Genomic DNA, 16,296 nt, shown 5'->3' on the forward strand with positions numbered 1-16,296 from the left:
AGGATCAGACGTAATTGTTCCAAACTTTCTGATTATGACACACAGGTTAAGATCTTAGAGGAGAGATTCTTAGAAAAAGGTTACGATCATGATACTCTGAAAAATGATATAATTAAAGTCAGAAATATGGATAGACAAAACATACTCTCTAAAAAAGCAAAAGCTAAAAATCAGACTGATGAAACCCTTAAAGTACCCTTAATTACTAATTATAATTACCATCATAAACATCTAACCAGAATTTTGAACAAACATTGGCATCTGATAAAATCTGATCCAATTTTGGGAAACAGCATTTCTGATTACCCTAACATTATTTACAGGAAAGCAACTAACATTAAAAATATCCTTGCACCCAGTGATTTTAGAAAAAAATCAATAAGATGAAAGAGAAAGATTTGATGGGAAGAAAACTAAGGGGATATTATCCTTGCTATAGCTGTAAAGCCTGCCAACATAGCAGTAAATGTAAAGAATACACATCCTTCAATACAGGTAAAAAAATACAATATAAAAGAGACCATTAGATGCAGTGACAAAGGCATCATATACCTAATCCAGTGCACATGTGGCAAACAATATTTAGGAGAGACCTCTAGAGTTTTACGCACAAGAATTAGAGAACACCTTAATCTTATCAAGAAAGGAGATCAAGATACTAGGCTTTATGAACATTTCAGGACAGTACACCATAATAACACCAACGACCTTAAATATTGGGGTATCTGCAAGATTGCAAAACCTTGGAGAGGAGGGAATTTTGACCAACTACTCCTTAGAAAAGAAGCTGAACTTATTTTTGAATTACAAACATTATTCCCACAAGGATTAAATTCAGAGCTAGACTTAAATCCATTCATCCTAGACCGTTAATCTTGTAATTCTCCACAAAATCCTAAGCATAAGAATGTGTATATATATACAAACCTAATGACAACCTGTATGAAATTGTATTTCGAACATTAATACATTGGAAACACTTTCCATATATGTTCTACTATACATTTTTATTATGTTTCAACTGATTATATTTTATTTATTTAATTAATAAAGACACAATGTATTTTAACATAATAATATAATTTCACTTTAGTAAATAAAATGGGAACATCTATACTTCAAAGGTATAACTATAAATATGATGTAATATACACATCTACACAATAAAAGTAAATTATTGAATTAAATAGGTTACACATATTCGCAAATCATAGATATGTATTTCTTAATATAATTGGTTTCTTATAAGTATACATTTTTAAAACCTCTTATTCCCATATCTAGGTACCATAAGACCAACTATAAAGTACTAGCATATAGAGTTAATAATGGTTTAACAACAATATAGTTGTATAATTTTTAACTCACACACATTTTTTGTGAGTACTGATAGCTACCAGCATATGTTCCAATAAATATAAACATAGAGGTTAGTTGTTATTAAAATAGTCCTAATTTGGATATTTTACTAAAATATATCCATAAACGAAGATTCAACATCATATGCATATTTTATACATCTTTTAATGTGATTTTTATAAGATTTCCAATAAGGGTTTAGAGTTTTAGATGATAGCCTTAGATAGATAAATATTACTATGTTTGTATTAAATCAATCCCCAATCAGATGTTTTAAAGAAAATATTCATACAGATTGCACATATTTATTTGAGTAAGCAATGAATCCGTAAAGACATGACTTCACAGCTTCATATTAGAATGAATTATTTTTAGATAATTGTTTTATTTTTAAATAACAGAGGAAAATAGCTTTATAAAATAGAAAATAAGAACTTAGGAAATCCACCTTTAAGAAAATCCACCTTAAGTAAGGGATGTCCTTAAAGAATTAACAATCAAGCCTGGACCAATCACGAATGAACTATACATTTATAAAGGATCTTAAAATTAGTCTAAACCATCTTGATAAAGCCATGCTACATGGCGAAACGCGTTGATGGAGCTAGACTATTAATCACAAGGTGATAAGAAATTACTATTAACAAGGATTACAGAGGATTCGTGGGAACTACTTTGTCAATTTTTTAAAGTACTCTGCGCAGAGTTTCACATTTTAACCGGACCTACATTTGACACGCATCCAACGTTCCTGACGTCACCAGCTGTTGGAAGCCGCTCTGGACACCTGTGCCGTACCTAGACGGAGGATTCAGCTCGAGACAAGAGCAGGTAGGCACTATAGAGGTGTAGGGGCACCACAGCGTGGTAGTCAGAGGTAACTTTTAAAACTTTTAAAGAAGATATCATCCTTTAACACAATCCGTTAATAACCTTTGTTTGAATATTTGGAATACCGAAACGGAACTATAATAACATTATCCCCATATGTTGCTTTAACACCAGTTGTTTCCTATAACGGAACTTTGACATAAGCCTATTCCAAAACGGAACTTTTATACCAACATATCGGAACTTTTATCTTTACTACACTCCGTTTTTGTGTCAGTACTATAAAGGTGGATTAATTCATATATGTGGCAACTATTCTAAGATTCTCTAGATTTAGTTGCCTCTATACATTTACAGCTATTATCAGCACGATTTTAAACTTAACTTTTAGCATAGTCTTTTCCGTTGTTTTGTATTTACGTATGACCGGTCATATTAACACTTAATCAAATATGTTTATGTGAATGTTTAATCTAGATTAATATATCTTTTTAATTGAGATTAATAAATCTTATTTTGCTATACCTGTTTTTTGATACTAGATTTATTTTTAGATGATTAGCCATATTGTATGATATATCAATATAGGAGTATTTATATTATAAACCCATTAGTTTTGTATTACACATCTTTGACACACTTATTTATAAGAAATATTTTACAACTGTAGATTTTCTTTATCCCCGCAGCTGTTTAGCGCATACACACACCTCTTTTCTCTTTGTACCTATTCAGTCACCTCTGCACCTTATAGTTTCTCCTTTTTCTTCCTTGGCCTTCGGTTGAATGACTGGGGGTGGAGTTAAGGGGGGAGCTATATAGACAGCTCTGCTGTGGGTGCTCTCTTTGCCACTTCCTGTTGGGAAGGATAATATCCCACAAGTAAGGATGAAACCATGGACTCGGTACATTGCAAAAGAAAGAAATTTATCAAGTAAGCATAAATTTAGTTTTTTCTGTTTGTGGCCTGTAAATACTTAATCTTGTGCCAGAGTGCTGTCAGATGTAGCGCACTATTGTTTATTTAAATGGAACTTTATCTTCACTAAAGGTAACATTTTTATTTTAAGCTATAATGTGACAGTTATCTTCCACATTAAATAAATAATAATAGAAATATTGAAATTAAGGAGAAAGAGGAGAAATATGATCAAAAGTGAAGGGGGAAAGTGAGATACAGAGAGACAAGAGATAGGGGAGAGATAAGAGTGGAGAGGGTGAGATAGTGAAGAAGAGATGAGTGAGGAGGAAAGAAGAAAAAAGTAGTAGAGAAAAAGAAGAAAAAGATTTTCCCCCATGTTATGTCAAAGTTGAAAAGTCTCCTGAACAGAGAATTTACAAACATTAAGCAGCCCATCTGCTCTAGGAGCAAAGGGGTTAAGTCTTTGCCCTGCTGTGAACAGCTGTGGCACACACACACAAAAACTGTGTTCCATTAACAATAAAAACATTATTTATTGCTGACCTCTGCCCCTCTTACCTATATTTAATTGCTCTCTTCTCCCGAGGCTGAAAGCAGTGAGCTGCCTCAATGGAAGAAATCACGGAAGCGCGCTTAGGCAGGAAGATGGGGGAGAGAAGGGAGGGGACAGCTGTGCCGCTCAGAATTTAGGGAAGTAAAGAGCAGTGCACGTGCTGCTTACTTCTAAAACTTACCTCAGTTTGTCCTGAGTGCTCTCCCTCCCTTCTGTCCCACAATCACAGTGCAAACTGGCACAACTGCAGTTAGGGGCCAATAAAAAAAAGAACTCTTTGCTATGCGGTGCAGCAGGTCTCATTCTTTCACTGACAGTGATGCAGTCTGCAGTTATTACACCGGGTGTAACCCCCCTGACGGTGTCACCCGGTGCGGTCCGCACCCCCCCACTGACGCCACTGGCTATGGGGATCTGCGGGATAACTTCAGGACACTTGCATCTACAATTGAGTGATTTCATATTATTTTTTTTATAATGGATTAATTGTATTTCTCACTTGCACTGTTGTGGTTGTCACAAATAGTACAGGTGTTATTAAAAAGCAAGGCTCAAGGGTCAGCTTTGTAAGCACATGAAGCAGACACTTCTCTTGTAGAAGAGCAGTGGCTGCTTCATGGGCTTACAAAGCTGACCCTTTTCCATCTGAAATATGTCAAACAACAGTTTGTAAATCTCAAAAATACATTTGTGTCACATTATAAATTTGGATGTTCGGCAAAATTAGGTCGTAAAGTTATGTCTTCTGTACTTGAATAAAGTTGTATTTCTTTTGCAAGATGTACCAAGTCCACGGTTTCATCCTTACTTGTGGGATATTATCCTTCTCTAAAGGAAGTGGCAAAGAGTGCACCCACAGCAGAGCTGTCTATATAGCTCCTCCCTTAACTCCACCCCCCCAGTCATTCTCTTTGTTGGCTTCAAGCAGGAAGGGTAAAGTGAAAGAGGTGATAAAAGGTTAGTTATTTATTTTCTTCAAGCAAGAGTTTTTTTGTTTTAAAATGGTACCGGTGTGTACTATTTACTCTCAGGCAGCTGATGGAAATGAAGACTGCTGCCTGGAGTCTGATGATCTTAGCATTTGTAACTAAAGATCCATTGCTGTTCCCCAGAGACTGAGGAGTACAGGAAAACTTCAGTGTGAGGAACGGTTTCATGCTATGCAGCAGTGAGGTATGTTCAGTCATATTTTTCTGGAGAGACTATGTATTTCAGAAAGGCTGACATTGTACCCAGGAGGGTAAGGGTAAGCAGTAATCCTAGAGCTACATAGAGGGGCATTACTTAGCTTACATATGGGTATTATGATGGTTGACACTAAGTGCAAATTTTTATTAGCAAGTGCTGTAACGTTTTGTGACATAACGTTTTTGGCTGTAGTGACATTGAGACTTTATGAGGGCACATATGGCTTACTTTTGGGTTTCAGTACCCACATGGCTAGTTTATCCTCTCTGGAGCGGTTCTATGAGACTGTAGTGACATTGAGGTGGATGGGCGGGGCCTATTTTCACGCCTCAATTGAGCAGTTAGTTTCTCTCAGAAGGCAGCAAGCTCTATCTCCCGAGGGCCCTGGTGTGTGTTTTGGGCCAAATCGAAGGTTTTTCCCCACATTTGTGATCCCTGAGGGCAGGTAGGGCCACAGCAGAGCTGTGGCAAGGTGCTGAGTGTGTTTTTTTCCGGATCTAGGCCTATTTTCGATCCGGTTTGCAAATTAAGGGGTTAAATGTTAAAATTTCTTGTGGGGCAATCTTTACTACATATATTGGGCCTACATACAAAATTTTGAAAAATTTGGTGAATGTTTAGGCTGTTTTGCAGAACGTGTGTCTTTTTTTCTCTTAACCCCTTAATGACCGAGGTCGTACGCCATACGTCCTCAGAAAAAATACAGTTAATGCCTGAGGACGTATGGCATACGTCCTCGGTTTGGAAAGCAGCTGGAAGCGATCCTCATCACTTCCAGCTGCTTTCCGGTTATTGTAGGATGCCTCAATATCGAGGCATCCTGCAATAACAATTTGTACCCCTCCGGTGCAGAGAGAGCCACTCTGTGGCCCTCTCTACACCTGACATCGATGGCCGCAATCGTTGGTGGGTGGGAGCTGCAGTGGGAGGCGGGTGGGCGGCCATCAATGGTTTCTGAGACACAGAGGGGGCGGGACAGTCAGGGGCGCCCACAGACACGCGCGCGTGCATGGGGGGCGGCGGGCGCGTACACGGTGAGGGAGCGGGGGGGAAACGCTTACACTACACTGTATAAGTGGGAGGAAGAGGGGGAATAAATGCCCCAAAAAAGTAATCTAAGGGATCTGGGAGGGGGTGGGGGTGGGGGTAGGGGTTGGTCGTGGGGAAGCTACACTACAGAAAAACATTAAAAAGAAAAGAAAAAAGAAAAAAAAATATTGTAAACTGGGTACTGGCAGACAGCTGCCAGTTCCCAAGATGGCCCCCAATAAGGCAGAGGGGGGGTTAGAGAGCTGTTTTGGGGGGATCAGGGAGGTTGGGGGCTAAGGGGGGATCCTACAAAGTAGCATATGTAAATATGCTAAAGATGTATTTTATTTTATTTTTTTTTAAAAAAAAACTTTTATTTTAGTACTGGGAGACTTTCTGCCAGTACTTAAGATGGCGGGGACAATTGTGGGGTGGGGGAGGGAAGGGAGCTGTTTGGGAGGGATCAGGGGGTCTGATGTTTCAGGTGGGAGGCTGATCTCTACACTAAAGCTAAAATTAACCCTGCAAGCTCCCTACAAACTACCTAATTAACCCCTTCACTGCTAGCCATAATACACATGTGATGCGCAGCAGCACTTAGCGGCCTTCTAATTACCAAAAAGCAACGCCAAAGTCATATATGTCTGCTATTTCTGAACAAAGGGGATCCCAGAGAAGCATTTACAACTATTTGTGTCATAATTGCACATGCTGTTTGTAAATAATTTCAGTGAGAAACCTAAAATTGTGAAAAATTTTGCGTTTTTTTTAATTTGATCGGATTTGGCGGTGAAATGGTGGCATGAAATATACCAAAATGGGCCTAGATCAATACTTGGGGTTGTCTACTACACTACACTGAAGCTAAAATTAACCCTAGAAGCTCTCTACATGCTCCCTAATTAACCCCTTCACTGCTGGGCATAATACACGTGTGCTGCGCAATCTCATTTAGCAGCCTTCTAATTAGTAAAAAGCAAAACCAAAGCCATATATGTCTGCTATTTATGAACAAAGGGGATCCCAGAGAAGCATTTACAACCATGTATGCTATAATTGCATAAGTTTTTTGTAAATAATTTCAGTGAGAAACCTAAAGTTTGTGAAAAAAATTGTGAAAAAGTGAACAATTTTTTTTATTTGATCGCATTTGGCGGTGAAATGGTGGCATGAAATATACCAAAATGGGCCTAGATCAATACTTTGGGATGTCTTCTAAAAAAATATATATACATGTCAATGGATATTCAGGGATTCCTGAAAGATATCAGTGTTCTAATGTAACTAGCGCTAATTTTGAAAAAAAGTGGTTTGGAAATAGCAAAGTTCTACTTGTATTTATGGCCCTATAACTTGCAAAAAAAGCAAAGAACATGTAAACATTGGGTATTTCTAAACTCAGGACAAAATTTAGAAACTATTTAGCATATGTTTTTTTTTGGTGGTTGTAGATGTATAAAAGATTTTGGGGGTCAAAGTTAGAAAAAGTGTGTTTTTTTCCATTTTTTCCTTATATTTTATAAAAAATTTTATAGTAAATTATAAGATATGATGAAAATAATGGTATATTTTGAAAGTCCATTTAATGGCGAGAAAAACGGTATATAATATGTGTGGGTACATTAAATGAGTAATGGGAAAATTACAGCTAAACACAAACACCGCAGAAATGTAAAAATAGCCTTGGTCCCAAACGGACAGAAAATGGAAAAGTGCTGTGGTCATTAAGGGGTTAAAGGCACAGTACCGTTTTTTAAGATTGTTATTTTTTCACTAAATAAAGTGTTTTCATGCTTGTTTGTGGTCATTACTAGCCTGTTCAACATGTCTGACAGTGAGGAAAATCATTGTTCATTGTGTTTAGAAGCCATTGTGGAACCCCCTCTTAGAATGTGTCCCTCATGCACTAATATGTCTATAAATTGCAAAGAGCATATTTTAGCCCTTAAGAATGTGGCGCTGGATGATTCTCAGGCAGAAGGAAACCAGGTTATGCCATCTAATTCTCCCCAAGTGTCACAACCATTAACACCCGCACAAGAGACGCCAAGTACTTCTAGTGCGTCTAATTCGTTCACCCTGCAAGATATGGCCGCGGTTATGAATACTACTTTCACAGAGGTTTTATCTAAGCTGCCTGGGTTGCAAGGGAAGCGCAGTAGCTCTGGTGTGAGAACGAATGCCGAGCCCTCTGACGCTTTAGTAGCCGTGTCCGATGTACCCTCACAATGTTCTGAAGTAGGGGTAAGGGATTTGCTGTCTGATGGAGAGATTTCTGATTCAGGAAAGATGTTCCCTTAGACAGACTCAGATATGACGGCCTATAAATTTAAGCTAGAACACCTCAGATTATTACTCAGGGAGGTATTAGCGACTCTGGAGGATTGTGATCATATTGTGGTTCCAGAGAAATTGTGTAAAATGGATAAATATTTAGAGGTTCCTGTCTTCACTGATGTTTTTCCGGTCCCTAAGAGGATTTCGGACATTGTTGCTAAATAGTGGGATAGACCAGGTATTCCGTTCACTCCCCCTCCTACCTTTAAGAAAATGTTTCCCATATCTGATACCATGCGGGACTCATGGCAGACGGTCCCTAAGGTGGAGGGAGCTATTTCTACTTTGGCTAAGCGTACAACTATACCTATTGAGGACAGTTGTGCTTTCAAAGATCCTATGGATAAAAAATTGGAGGGTCTCCTATAGAAAATATTTGTTCATCAGGGTTTTCTTCTCCAACCTATAGCGTGCATTGTTCCGGTAACCACTGCAGCTGCTTTTTGGTTCGAGGCTCTGGAGGAGGCTCTTCAGGTTGAGACCCCATTAGATGATATTCTGGATAGAAATAGGGCTCTCAAGCTAGCTAATTCTTTCATTACAGATGCCGCTTTTCAACTGGCTAAATTAGCGGCAAAGAATTCAGGTTTTGCCATTTTAGCGCTTAGAGCGTTATGGCTTAAGTCCTGGTTGGCTGATGTGTCATCAAAATCTAAGCTTTTGGCCATCCCTTTCAAGGGTAAGACCCTATTCGGGCCTGAATTGAAAGAGATAATTTCGGACATCACTGGAGGGAAAGGCCATGAGGACCAAGCAAAATAATTTTCGTTCCTTTCGAAACTTCAAAGGTGGTCCCTCTTCCTCTTCCCCTGCCGCAAAGCAAGAGGGGAATTTTGCTCAATCCAAGTCAGTCTGGAGACCTAACCAGGCTTGGAACAAAGGCAAACAGGCCAAGAAGCCCGCTGCTGTCACCTAGTCAGCATGAAAGGGTAGCCCCCGATCCGGGGCCGGATCTAGTAGGGGGCAGGCTTTCTCTCTTTGCTCAGGCTTGGGCAAGAGACGTTCAGGACTTCTGGGCTTTGGAAATCGTAACCCAGGGATACCTTCTAGATTTCAAGGATTCTCCTCCAAGGGGGAGATTTCATCTTTCTCAATTGTCTGCAAACCAGACAAAAAGAGAGGCATTCTTATGCTGTGTAGAAAACCTACATATCATGGGCATGATCCGCCCAATTCCGATAGCAGAACAGGGCCAGGGGTTTTACTCAAATCTGTGGTTCCCAAAAAAGAGGGAACCTTCAGACGAATTTTAGATCTCAAGATCCTAAATGATCCAGGAGGGTCAATATATGACCACCGTGTATCTACATATCCCTATCCACAGAGATCATCACTAGTTCCTCAGGTTTGCCTTTCTGGACAGGTATTACCAGTTCGTGGCTCTTCCCTTCGGGTTAGCCACAGCTCCCAGAATTTTCACAAAGGTGCTAGGGTCCCTTCTGGTGGTTCTAAGACCGCGGGGCATAGCAGTGGCGCCTTATCTAGACGATATCTTAATCCAGGCGTCGTCTTTCCATCTAGCCAAGTCTCACACGGACATCGTGTTGGCTTTTCTAAGATCCCATGGGTGGAAGGTGAAAGTAAAAAAGAGTTCACTTATCCCTCTTACAAGAGTCTCTTTCCTGGGGACTCTGATAGACTCGGTGGACATGAAAATATTTCTGACGGAGGTCAGGAAATCAAAGATTTTATCCACCTGCCGAGTTCTTCATTCCATTCCTCAGCTGTCAGTGGCTCAGTGTATGGAGGTAATCGGACTAATGGTAGAGGCAATGGACATAGTTCCGTTTGCTCGCTTGCATCTCAGACCACTGCAACTATGCATGCTCAAACAGTGGAATGGGGATTATGCAAATTGATCTCCTCAGATAAATCTGGATCAAGAGACCAGAGACTCTCTTCTTTGGTGGTTGTCACAGCATCATCTGTCCCAGGGAACGTGTTTCCGCAGGCCAGCATGGGTCGTAGTAACGACAGACGCCATCCTTCTGGGCTGGGGTGCAGTCTGGAATTCCCTGAAAGCTCAGGGTTTGTGGACTCAGGAGGAGGCTCTCCTCCCGATAAATATTCTGGGACTAAGAGCGATATTCTACTCTCTTCAGGCATGGCCTCAACTGGCTTCGGCCAGATTCATAAGATTCTAGTCGGACAATATCACGGCTGTAGCGTATATCAATCATCAGGGGGGAACAAAGAGTTCTCTAGCGATGATAGAAGTTTCCAAAATAATCTGATGGGCAGATACTCACTCTTGCCATCTATCAGCAATCTATATCCCAGGAGTGGAGAATTGGGAAGCAGATTTTTTTTTTGGGGAAGTCGTCAGACTGTTCAACCGGGGGAGTGGGAACTCCATCCGGAGGTGTTTGCTCAACTGATTCAGAAGTGGGGCACTCCAGAATTAGATCTGATGGCGTCTCGTCAGAACCCCAAACTTCCTTTTTACGGGTCCAGATCAAGGGATCCCCAAGCAGTACTGATAGATGCTCTAGCAGTACCCTGGTTGTTCAACCTGGCTTATGTGTTTCCACCATTTCCTCTTCTTCCTCGTTTGATTGCCAGAATCAAACAGGAGAGAGCTTCAGTGATTTTGATAGGACCTGCGTGGCCACGCAGGACTTGGTATGCAGACCTGGTGGACATGTCATCTCTTCCACCATGAACTCTACCGCTGAGGCAGGACCTTCTAATTCAAGGTCCGTTCAAGCATCCAAATCTAATTTCTCTTTGACTGACTGCTTGTAGATTGAACGCTTGATCTTATCCAAGCGGGGTTTCTCTGAGTCGGTCATAGATACCTTGATTCAGGCTCAAAAGCATGTCACCAGGAAAATCTATCATAAGATATGGTGTAAATATCTTTATTGGTGCGAATCCAAAGGCTACTCATGGAGTAAGATCAGGATTCCTAGGATTTTGTCCTTTCTCCAAGAAGGATTGGAGAAGGGGTTATCAGCTAGTTCCTTAAAGGGACAGATATCTGCTTTGTCTATTCTTTTACACAAGCTTCTGGCAGATGTTCCAGACGTTCAGTCGTTCTGTCAGGCTTTAGTTAGAATCAAGCCTGTGTTTAAACCTGTTGCTCCGCCATGGAGTTTGAATTTAGTTCTTAAGGTTCTTCAAGGGGTTCCGTTTGAACCCATGCATTCCATAGATATTAAGCTTCTATCTTGGAAAGTTCTGTTTTTAGTTGCTATCTCTTCGGCTCGAAGAGTTTCTGAACTATCTGCATTACAATGCGACTCGCCTTATCTTGTTTTCCATGCTGATAAGGTGGTTTTGCGTACCAAACCTGGGTTTCTTCCTAAGGTTGTTTCTGATAGGAATATCAATCAGGAAATTGTTGTTCCTTCTTTGTGTCCTAATCCTTCTTCTAAGAAGGAGCGTCTGTTGCACAACTTGGACGTGGTTTGTGCTTTGAAATTTTACTTGCAAGCAACCAAAGAGTTCTGTCAAACATCTTCTTTGTTTGTTGTCTATTCTGGGAAACGTAGAGGTCAAAAAGCTACGGCTACCTCGCTTTCCTTTTGGCTGAAAAGCATCATCCGTTTGGCATATGAGACTGCTGGACAGCAGCCTCCTGAAAGAATTACTGCTCATTCTACCAGAGCAGTAGCTTCCACATGGGCTTTTAAAAATGAGGCCTCTGTTGAACAGATTTGTAAGGCTGCGACTTGGTCTTCACTTCATACTTTTTCCAAATTTGATACTTTTGCTTCTTCGGAGGCTATTTTTGGGAGAAAGGTTCTGCAAGCAGTGGTGCCTTCCGTTTAGGTTCCTGTCTTGTCTCTCCCTTTATCCGTGTCCTAAAGCTTTGGTATTGGTATCCCACAAGTAAGGATGAAACCGTGGACTCGGTACATCTTGCAAAAGAAAACAAAATTTATGCTTACCTGATAAATTTCTTTCTTTTGTGATGTACCGAGTCCACGGCCCGCCTTGTCTATTCAAGACAGATGGTATTTTCTCTTGCAAGGTGTATCCAGTCCACGGATTCATCCTTTACTTGTGGGATATTCTCATTCCCTACAGGAAGTGGCAAAGAGAGCACACAGCAGAGCTGTCCATATAGCTCCCCCTCTAGCTCCACCCCCAGTCATTCTCTTTGCTGGCTCTAAGCACTAGGGTCTCTCTACGGGAGGGTAAAGTGAATGTGGTGTTAGAATTGTAGTTATATTATCTTCAATCAAAAGTTTGTTATTTTTAAATGGTACCGGTTTGTACTATTTACTCTCTGGCAGAAAAAAGATAAAGAATTCTGCTGAGAGGAAGATGATTTTAGCATGTTGTAACTAAAATCCATTGCTGTTCCCACACAGGACTGAGTACTTCAGTTCGGGGAAACAGTTTGCAGGCTTGACTGCAATGAGGTATGTTCAGTCATTTATTTCTAGACAAGACTGAGATAATGCTAGAAGACTGACAATATCCCCATGTGGGGAAGGGTAAGCTATGTTCTGAGACTTAGTAGAGAATTGAATGCTTACATAACAGGGCTAATTATGCTGGTTGACACTAACTTAGTGCAATCGATTATTTTACTTAAGACATACTCATTGGGAGACACTTTTAAAGCACTTTTGAGTACTTTCTGAGGTTATTATCCACATGGCTAAAATTTATTCACTTAGAAGTGATTTTTGTAGGCTTCATAGCTGTGGAGTGGGAGGGGCCTAATTTTGCGCCTCAGATGCGCAGTTAGAATTGAAAGACAAGTTCATGCTGCTTCACATGGAGGGTCCTGCTGCTGTTTGAGGGCCTAAAAGAAGCTTTATTCCCCCAAAACTGATCCCTAAGGGCAGGTAGGGCCACAGCAGTAAGCTGTGGCAAGGTGCTGTAGTAATTTAACCGGTTATTGGCTTTAGGCTTTTCCAGTTTGGGCATTAAGGGGTTAATCATTTTGAAACTTGTGGTGCAATCTTATTAAGGCTTTAGGTACATACTGTGAAATTTTCAAAAGGATTGCTGCATTTTTCACTGTTTTGTAAAATTGTGTGCTCTTTTTATTTCTTAAAGGCACAGTAAAGTTTTTTCAAATTGTGTATTTTATTTGTTTAAAGTGATTTCTAAGCCTGTTTGTACATATTACTAGTCTGTTAAACATGTCTGAGACCATGGAAAGTCCTTGTTCAATGTGTTTAGAAGCCATGGTGGAACCCCCTCTCAGATTGTGTCCCAAATGCACTAATGTGTCTATACACTTTAAAGATCATATTGTTGCACTTAAAAATGTGGCCCTAGATGATTTTCAGACTGAAGGTAATAAGGATAGTCCGTCTACCTCTCCCCATGTGTCACAACCAGTTACGCCCGCTCAAGCGATGCCTAGTACCTCTAGTGCGTCTGCCCCTATTACATTGCAACAACTAGCGGCAGTCATGGATAACTCCCTTGCGGCCTTCCTATCTAAACTGCCAGTTTTTCCTGCAAAGCGTGATAGCTCTGTTTTAAGAACAGATTATGAGCAATCTGAAGCTTTGGTAGCCTTATCTGATGTACCCTCACAACGCTCTGAAGTGGGAGTGAGGGACTTGATGTCTGAGGGAGAAATTTCCGATTCAGGAAAGGCTTCTCATCAGGCAGATTCAGATACATTAGCATTTAAATTTAAATTGGAACACCTCTGCGTATTGCTCAGGGAGGTATTAGCTACTCTGGATGATTGTGACCCTATGGTGGTCCCAGAGAAATTGTGTAAAATGGACAAGTACCTAGAGGTCCCTGTATACACTGATGCGTTTCTGGTCCCTAAGAGGGTTGTGGATATTGTTACTAAGGAGTGGGATAGACCAGGTGTCCCTTTTGTTCCCCCCCCCCCCCCCTATTTTTAAGAAAATGTTCCCCGTAACTGACCCCATGCGGGACCCGTGGCAGACGGTCCCTAAGGTAGAGGGGGCTGTTTCTTCGCTTGCTAAACGCACAACCATACCAATTGAAGACAGTTGTTCTTTTATAGACCCTATGGATAAAAAGTTAGAGGGTTTACTTAAGAAAATTTTTGTTCAACAAGGTTTTCTTCTCCAACCTATTTCCTGCAATATTCCTGTAACTACTGCAGCTGCTTTCTGGTTTGAGGCGCTGGAGGATTCGCTCCAGACGGAGACCTCATACGACGAAATTATGGATAGAATTAAGGCTCTAAAGCTGGCTAATTCTTTTATCACAGATGCCGCTTTGCAATTAGCTAAGTTAGCTGCAAAAAATTCAGGTTTCGCCATTATGGCGCGCAGAGCGCTTTGGCTCAAGTCATGGTCGGCCGATGTGTCGTCAAAATCCAAATGATTAATTATCCCAAGGAAAGACCCTTTTCGGGCCAGAATTGAAAGAGATCATTTCAGAAATCACCGGGGGAAAGGGCCATGGTCTCCCTCAGGACAAGCCCTTTAAGGCTAAAAACAAAGCTAATTTTTGTTCCTTTCGTAATTTCAGGAGCGGTCCCGCTTCAGCCTCTACAGCTGCAAAGCAAGAGGGTAACGCTTCACAGCCCAAGGCAACCTGGAAGCCTTACCAGGGCTGGAACAAGGGTAAACAGGCCAAAAAGCCTGCAGCTGCTACCAAGACAGCATGAAGGGGTAGCCCCCGATCCGGGACCGGATCTGGTAGGGGGCAGACTTTCTCTCTTTGCTCAGGCCTGGGCAAGAGATGTTCTCGATCCCTGGGCATTAGAGATTGTTTCCCAGGGATATCTTCTAGAATTCAAGGACTCCCCTCCAAGGGGAAGGTTCCACATTTCTCATCTGTCCACAGACCAGACAAAGAAAGAGGCGTTCTTACGCTGTGTAGAAGATCTACATACAATTGGAGTGATATACCCAGTTCCAATTGCAGAACAAGGACTGGGTTTTTACTCAAACCTGTTTGTGGTTCCCAAAAAAGAAGGAACTTTCAGACCAATCATGGATCTAAAAATTCTAAACAGATTCCTCAGAGTCCCATCATTCAAGATGGAGACCATTCGGACAATCTTACCTATGATCCAGGAAGGTCAATATATGACTACCGTGGATCTAAAGTATGCATACCTGCATATTCCTATCCACAAAGATCATCATCAGTTCCTCAGGTTCGCTTTTCTAGACAAGCATTGCCAGTTCGTGGCTCTTCCATTCGGGTTAGCCACTGCTCCCAGAATTTTCACAAAGGTGCTAGGGTCCCTTCTGGCGGTTCTAAGACCGCGGGGCATAGCAGTGGCGCCTTATTTAGACGATATCTTAATTCTGGCGCTGTCCTTTCACAGAGCCAAGGCTCACACGGAGATTGTATTGGCCTTTCTGATGTCTCACGGGTGGAAGGTGAACATCAAAAAGAGTTCTCTGTCCCCACTCACAAGGGTTCCCTTCCTAGGAACACTAATAGATTCGGTAGAAATGAAAATATTTCTGACGGAGGTCAGAAAGTTGAAACTTTTAACCACTTGCCGAGTTCTTCATTCCATTCCTCAGCCATCTGTAGCTCAGTGCATGGAGGCAATCGGATTAATGGTAGCGGCAATGGACATAGTCCCTTTCGCTCGGCTACATCTCAGACCACTGCAACTATGCATGCTCAAAAAGTGGAATGGGGATTATGCAGATTTGTCTCCTCAAATACAGTTGGACCAGGAGACCAGAGATTCTCTTCTCTGGTGGTTGTCTCAGGATCACCTGTCTCAGGGAATATGTTTCCGCAGACCAGAGTGGATCATAGGCTGGGGTGCAGTCTGGGACTCCCTGAAAGCTCAAGGCTTATGGTCTCGGGAAGAATCTCTTCTCCCGATAAACATTCTGGAGCTGAGGGCGATATTCAACGCGCTACAGGCATGGCCTCAACTAGCTGCGGCCAAATTCATCAGATTTCAGTCGGACAACATCACGACTGTAGCTTACATCAATCATCAAGGGGGAACAAAGAGTTCCCTAGCGATGAAGGAAGTAACCAAAATAATCAGGTAGGCGGAGGATCACGCCTGCCATCTCTCAGTAATTCACATCCCAGGAGTAGACAACTGGGAGGCGGATTTCCTGAGTCGTCAGACCTTTCATCCGGGGGAGTGGGAACTCCACCCGGAGGTATTTGCCCAGCTGACTCAGCTTTGGGG

At 41.4% G+C, this 16,296-nt stretch overlaps 1 protein-coding gene and 1 long non-coding RNA gene across 3 annotated transcripts in view; one reads left to right on the forward strand and one right to left on the reverse strand.

Moving 5' to 3' along the window:
- Positions 1 to 3,685, reverse strand: part of LOC128660385 (uncharacterized) — a 102,745-nt gene extending 99,060 nt beyond the window's left edge. The window contains exon 1 of the long non-coding RNA XR_008402525.1: positions 3,671 to 3,685. This is a non-coding gene — a long non-coding RNA (uncharacterized LOC128660385). The remainder of the gene's footprint in view (positions 1 to 3,670) is intronic.
- Positions 1 to 16,296, forward strand: part of BTD (biotinidase) — a 253,420-nt gene that overhangs the window by 165,645 nt on the left and 71,479 nt on the right. The window lies entirely within an intron of this gene.

The sequence above is a fragment of the Bombina bombina genome, chromosome 5 (genome assembly GCF_027579735.1).
Source record: "Bombina bombina isolate aBomBom1 chromosome 5, aBomBom1.pri, whole genome shotgun sequence".
Classification (NCBI taxonomy): domain Eukaryota; kingdom Metazoa; phylum Chordata; class Amphibia; order Anura; family Bombinatoridae; genus Bombina; species Bombina bombina.